This window comes from Magnolia sinica, chromosome 15 (genome assembly GCF_029962835.1).
Source record: "Magnolia sinica isolate HGM2019 chromosome 15, MsV1, whole genome shotgun sequence".
In the NCBI taxonomy this organism is placed as follows: Eukaryota; Viridiplantae; Streptophyta; class Magnoliopsida; order Magnoliales; family Magnoliaceae; genus Magnolia; species Magnolia sinica.
Genome location: NC_080587.1, coordinates 48,740,794 through 48,746,961, shown reverse-complemented (window position 1 = coordinate 48,746,961; position 6,168 = coordinate 48,740,794). Strand labels below are relative to the sequence as shown.

Sequence of the window (6,168 nt, the reverse complement as noted above, 5' to 3'; positions counted from 1 at the left end):
GCATTCAACAATTGTCATGTTAGATGCTAGCTTTCATGGCCTATAAAGAACCATATGGCATACACATTAAAAGTTGGATTCCTCGATGCCTACCATGTGCTCTTACATTACTCATCTGCACAAAGATTGGACTACTCTAATCACCCATTTATGGCAAGTTTTGCCTGTTAAATGTGGATGGATTTTTGTAATTTGAGTTAACTGTACTTTTTCAGGCCATTAACCAGATGGCCACCCATTTGGATTGCCTTGCATTTTGGTTATGGGCAGTCCACCTGGTGACCACAAAGCAATTGTCCTGATCATTGTACACATGTACCAAAAGTACAAGAAAGGTTTTTAACTGTGCACCCGGTGAAACTCAATGGTGTCTATCTTTGTTGCATTATTCCTTTGTCTAATTTTGTTTTTTTTATGTTTTTAATGTGGGTTTGCCTCTGTTGGGCTGGTAATGATGAGATGGGTTGGTAATTAATCAGATTAGTTGAGTAGTCCTAGCCCCTGATTTGTTGATGCTTTTTTGTTAAAACCATTGGAATTCATGGTTTTTTAAGTTTTCAACATTGTCTAAAAATTACTTTAGCATTAAAATGTTGTTTTTCTATATGTAGGAATTTATCTTACCTTTAGCATTATGTTATTTCTCTAACTGTTGGATTTGTTCTGAAAATTTCCTACAAGGAATTGTTTTCAAAGTCAGAATTGTCTAATCAACACTCTTCATTTTCTTGAAAATTTTCGCAATAGGTCCTACTGATCCTAGTATGATTTTCTAGAGTTCAGTGTCATATTGTTCTCGATTAATAATGTAGGAAGTTATCATACATTGTTAGGAATTAATGGTGATAGATTTAAATAATGATAGAATACATTCAAACAATGAGGATGCTACAGATGAGTACATACTCTGGCTTGGACTAAAGATCATACACATCAATCCATACATGCATGTCAAACTTATACTGTCCAAACATGTATGAGAACCATTGGTGGCTCGAAATAGAAAAAAAAATCTAACAGTCCAAATTTATCACGCAGATGAGTACACTGCTCTAATGTTTGGTTCAAGTTAATTTATGTCTGTAGCAGGCATTTCTTGATGATTGTTGAATGTAATTCTGCTATGCAAGCTTAATTCTGCTATGAATCACTCAAAAACACCTTTAAATTATCTACTTCTTATAATCACGATGAGAGATCAAGCCAATAGGCGATGCTGGGCTATTCATCACTAGCCATGGCATGGGCTGAACACTAGGCCTAGAGTTCAAGCTGGGTCATGACCCTTGGGCCAAGTTTAGGAGTCCAAGCTCCACCCATGAAGGTTGGGTTACTAGCGCCAGGCCCAGCCACCCATAATAATGCATCATACCTTGTTAGAGCATACCAACTTTTTTATTTTCTCCTTGATTTTGCACCATTACAGTGTTCGATTGTCCTCCTCCATTGTCAGTTGTGGCGATGGTGTTGAGATACAACTATAAAGACCATGACTGAGCAATCTTCTATTAAATAAATGATTAAAAGTAAAATTGTGAGAAGTCCAAATTCAAAGGGAAATCATATTGCTAAAACTTTGATTATTATTATTTTATTGCAGTGGGGCACATGTTGTATGTATATGACATCCAACCTGTCCCATAGCTGAATCTTATTTGAAGATCAGACAAATGAAAATTCTGTTGGATCCAACCAAACAGTAGACCAGACCATAGAAAATAATATGTGCTGCCCAAAAACATCCAAATTGAGGTCTAGCTCATATGATAATTGGATCGACCAAACCTTTTGTTCCAGAGACAATCTTAGTGAGGTACATACCATGTGGGCCCCACAAATCTCAACTAGTATTCTCATCCCCACAAATCACTTATCTCATAAATTTAGTCTGTGGTGGTATTATATATATATATATATATATATATATATATATATATATATATATATATATATATATATATATATGGTCCGTGGTGGTATTATATATAAATTTCTAAGGAAAAGTAACAAAAAAACAATAAAATATGGCCATCATCCATAGTGTGTGAACAGGACTTAACTACAATCATTTGTTTTCCTTATTTAGTTTTTAGCATTAAGGGATGCAGCCCTTGAAGATGTATTGGATAGTCTAGTATCATATCTTCTTTTTATGCTTGGGTTTGATTTATATTGCTAATGAAACAGGCATATGGATTTAGAGGCAACGTCATTCGGCACAGAGCATTAGGGGATGCAGCCCGTGAAGATGCCATAGGTGATAAGATAACTTTTCTATTTTTCTTATTTTTAACCTCAGCATTTAATTTTCTTTTATATTGGCGGTGATGAAACATGTGTGTAGCTAATTTCCCATTTTATGCAGACGGGTTGTCATCTTCATTGTCTAGGAAGAGAGGTCCTATGCGAGGTCGAGAATTAAATGAGAAGACTTCATTGAAGAGGGTCATTACGACTAATGAATTTGGGCAACCGAATGCAGGGGATATAAATCAGGTCACATTCAATTCATGCATTGGTGTTCTCACCCGCACCCACATCCCAATCACCTACATAGACTTTCACCAGGTGCCTCTGAAGCACCTTCAGAAGGTCATTGATAGCTTGGAGTGTAGTTATGATTTTCAGAATAACCAACATGCAATGACAAATTACGTTCGTGAACGAGTGAATACCTCTTGGAGAAATTACAAGAACTAGGTGCATTTAAAGTATGTCAAGGATAATGATCCTGCAGCTGTGAAGTCATCTCCAGCCCCTGTTGGTGTGCCTATAGAGGATTAGATACTCTTTGTGGATGAATGTAATACAAATGAATTTAAGGAATTAACTGCAAGAAATGCATCCAATCGGGCCAAACAAGTTGGCCCTACTACACTTGGGCGGCGTAGCATGGCTGTCATACGCCATAAGATGGTACATGTATTAAAATATATATCTTACTATATTTATGATGATTATTTGAAATTATTAGTCATTTAATTCCATTACTAATGTGTTTTGGCATGTATGTACTGTGGAAAAGACAATTGAGAGGAATCTTACTAGTGATGCCGAGGTTGGTAGGGCTGATGTGTACATCAGAGCCCATACAACAAAGGATGACAAATTATAGTTTCCCAAAGGCTTTGTAAGTGTAACCCTCATACATCCTGTCATTATCCATATGAATTTTAAATGTAACTTTCAGTTGCTAATTTTTCATTTGGATGTTGTCATAGGAAAAAATAAAGTTGATTCAGAGTAGTAATCCAACATCTCGGATGACCAATGTAGATGATGCCCTTACACAGGTATATATGCTTGTCCTTTAAATGCCCGAGTTTATTTATACTTGCACATTCTCTAATAAATTGACTTGTAATTCTGATTATAGTCAATTGTGAGTGATAGTAGAGGGCACATGCGGGGTATAGGTGGAAATGTAGGCAAGATTGCATTGAGGAAGACAATCCCTATTGTAGATAAGCTCAATATGGTGATGTAGGACCAAGATAATTTGAAGGAGGAAGTAGGTGAAATGAAGAAAATCCTGGTCGACCTCCATATGAAGGTTAATTGTATTGTAGAAAAGCAAGGGGAACAGGGGGTTGTGGATCCACCGACAATACCTCCATTTAAATATAGTCATGCCTTGTCGGTATGTATGTGTTTCTCTATTACAAATTTATGTTTATGATTATATGCACCTCCATTTAAAAATACTAATGACATGTTATACGTGTACATGTAGCCTGATTTGATACATATTGGCAAGAGATGCAATCTTTGCGATTGGAAGAAACGGGTAGTTGCTCGTGGTGAGGTGCATGAAGTTGATCCAACTGCCCATGTCCATAGAGCAGATCTGGGTGAAGGAAATTTTAGTGTTGTGTTGATCGAGATTAAAGCTTCAGACTCAGAGTTGTGGAAGGAAGATGGTTATCATCATACACTTGGAGAGGTCGGCGTAGGAGGATTTGTTGTTTGGCTTAAGCTATTTCTAACAATCTATCCATGATGTTTATGATTAGACATTATAAAAAATGAGACAATTTACTTTTATTTTCAAACTATACGGCAACATGGACACATATCTGGATATGATGGAATGGAATGGACTTAACTCTCACATCATATTACACACACATATGGAATGGTATGGAATGCATTTAACAATCACATCAGATTACACCCACATATATGGAATGGATTTAGCACCCACGTTTATGCTTTGATATATTCAGTTTGCATTTCAAGCTCCCTTTAAGGAATTGAAAGATTTGTAATAATTTTCACTTTTAGTGTTATTTGTACTTGAGAGAGAGAGAGAGAGAGAGAGAGAGAGAGAGAGAATTGTAGGGAATTATAATCATCCGTGGTAGCTGTTGCAGAGAATGTGATCAGCCCTGACGAGAAGTTCCTTCATCGTTATTCCATGACTGTTGTTGGTTCTGCATGTCTACAAAAATTACACTGAAAATAGATATGTGTAAATATTTTTTTCATTAATATTTTGGAAGTTTAGATTTTGATTTAGGATATCTCATAATTTGGATGTGTTTTTTGCAGGGTCTAAAAGAATCTCATGATTTATTCAACTATGAGTTTTGGCATCTTCAGCTTTTTATTTGAACGAAGAGGTTGGTTTCACATTCGCGAGCATCCTGACCTTGTGTACGGTTGGTGGTTCCATCATACTTGAGTAAGGAAAATCGGATGTGTTTTTTGTTCCTAATTGCATTATTTCAATTAGACAGTTCAATCGAATGATCTGAACTATCCTTTAAGCCTATAACAGATTTCTAAGGCAACCTTACATAGATGGAATGTACTGATAATGCAGATTTCTAAGGCTATCAAATCCAACGACTTTGACCTTGAGAAGATGAAGAAAGTAAGTTTCAGATGCACATAGCATGTTGTACAAAGATATACTGTTGAATAATTTCATAGGGAGATTGTCTGAATCTCTGGTATTGCAGGCAACGGTGATGAAGCAAACGGAGATTGTTGAGTCACTGGATAGCCTGCCTCTCAATAGGATGCATGCATACCTATGTCATAAAATCCAGCTTTAATGGCAGCAGCAACATCAACAATTGCCTGGAGTCCAGATGAGTATTACCGTTTACAATTCTTATAGGCACAGTTTCTGTTTGACACAGATAGATAGTAAATGCAAGAAAAGAAACTGACTGTTCCATGAGAGCTAGCATATCTTTATTATTATTGTTATTTATTCATTTTCTAAATCTTCTCAATATAGGGATTGGGGCTGGATTGGAGTCTATGACAATAAATCTAATGGCTAGGGAAGGGTCAATAAATCCCATGATACGTTCTCGCTGAACTCTACATCTTTTATGTTTTGCATGTTTTTTTGCTTTAAGAAAGGATGTTTATTGCACCCACAAAGATCTTTTATAATGTCATAGGTAAAGAGTTTCCAGCAAGCTCAAGACTGTCTTCCTGAAGTTCTTAATTGTGAGGGAGTGCTACATAGGTGTAGAGTGCTGGTTCGTTCAGCCTCACAAGGTATGGGTAAGGTTTCATTTCAGATATGGTTCAATTCTAGCCAAATATTTTATATTACAAATTAGTTAAGATTAATATTACAAAATGCTGTAAATGTTTTAATAATAGAATATTAGAAAGATGAGAAACTCTGGCAGGGCTGGTTCCAGAATCCCAGATAAAAGAGGAAAGTTTATGTCTGGTAGGTGGCCATTCATAAAACTTTTGCCACCACCCATACCTATGTCAAATGATGTCCATATCCTTACCCTGCCCTGGTAAGTTAGTCGACCCTGATACTAGTACATGATACTTCATAGATACTTGCAGTATCCTTTTCTTTTTTGAAAGGTAACACTACCAGGATTGAACCCTGGATCATTCACACACTATACAGTCTCCACCAGCTCATCTAATGAAGAGGAGACTACTTGTTGCAATATCCTATTGCATTAGTATTTACTATTTCCCAAACAACTAGTAATTTGTCACGGTACCATAGTATATCATTAGCTGGGTCGAATATCTATATCCGTGCTTTATTATAGAAAATGCAAAGTTAAATTCTAGTTCTCCACATCCATGTTAGTATCCAAATCTGAGCATCATAATTTGGAATCTACCCATCATTATTCGTACCAAGAATTTTGTTGACTGTTATTCGGGCACGTT

General features: G+C 36.3%; 2 long non-coding RNA genes across 3 annotated transcripts; both read left to right on the top strand.

Moving 5' to 3' along the window:
- Nucleotides 1–1,480: 1,480 nt before the first annotated feature.
- Nucleotides 1,481–2,616, top strand: LOC131226704 (uncharacterized). The gene is made up of 3 exons (XR_009161988.1): nt 1,481–1,610; nt 2,042–2,257; nt 2,366–2,616. It is a non-coding gene; the product is annotated as an uncharacterized LOC131226704 (long non-coding RNA).
- A 605-nt stretch (nt 2,617–3,221) lies between these two features.
- On the top strand, nt 3,222–3,964 carry LOC131228153 (uncharacterized). 2 transcript variants are annotated; one of them, XR_009162735.1, is made up of 3 exons: nt 3,222–3,293; nt 3,377–3,640; nt 3,734–3,964. It is a non-coding gene; the product is annotated as an uncharacterized LOC131228153 (long non-coding RNA). The 2 variants fall into 2 exon arrangements; XR_009162734.1 differs by having other exon boundaries at nt 3,377–3,644.
- The last annotated feature ends 2,204 nt before the right edge of the window (nt 3,965–6,168 follow it).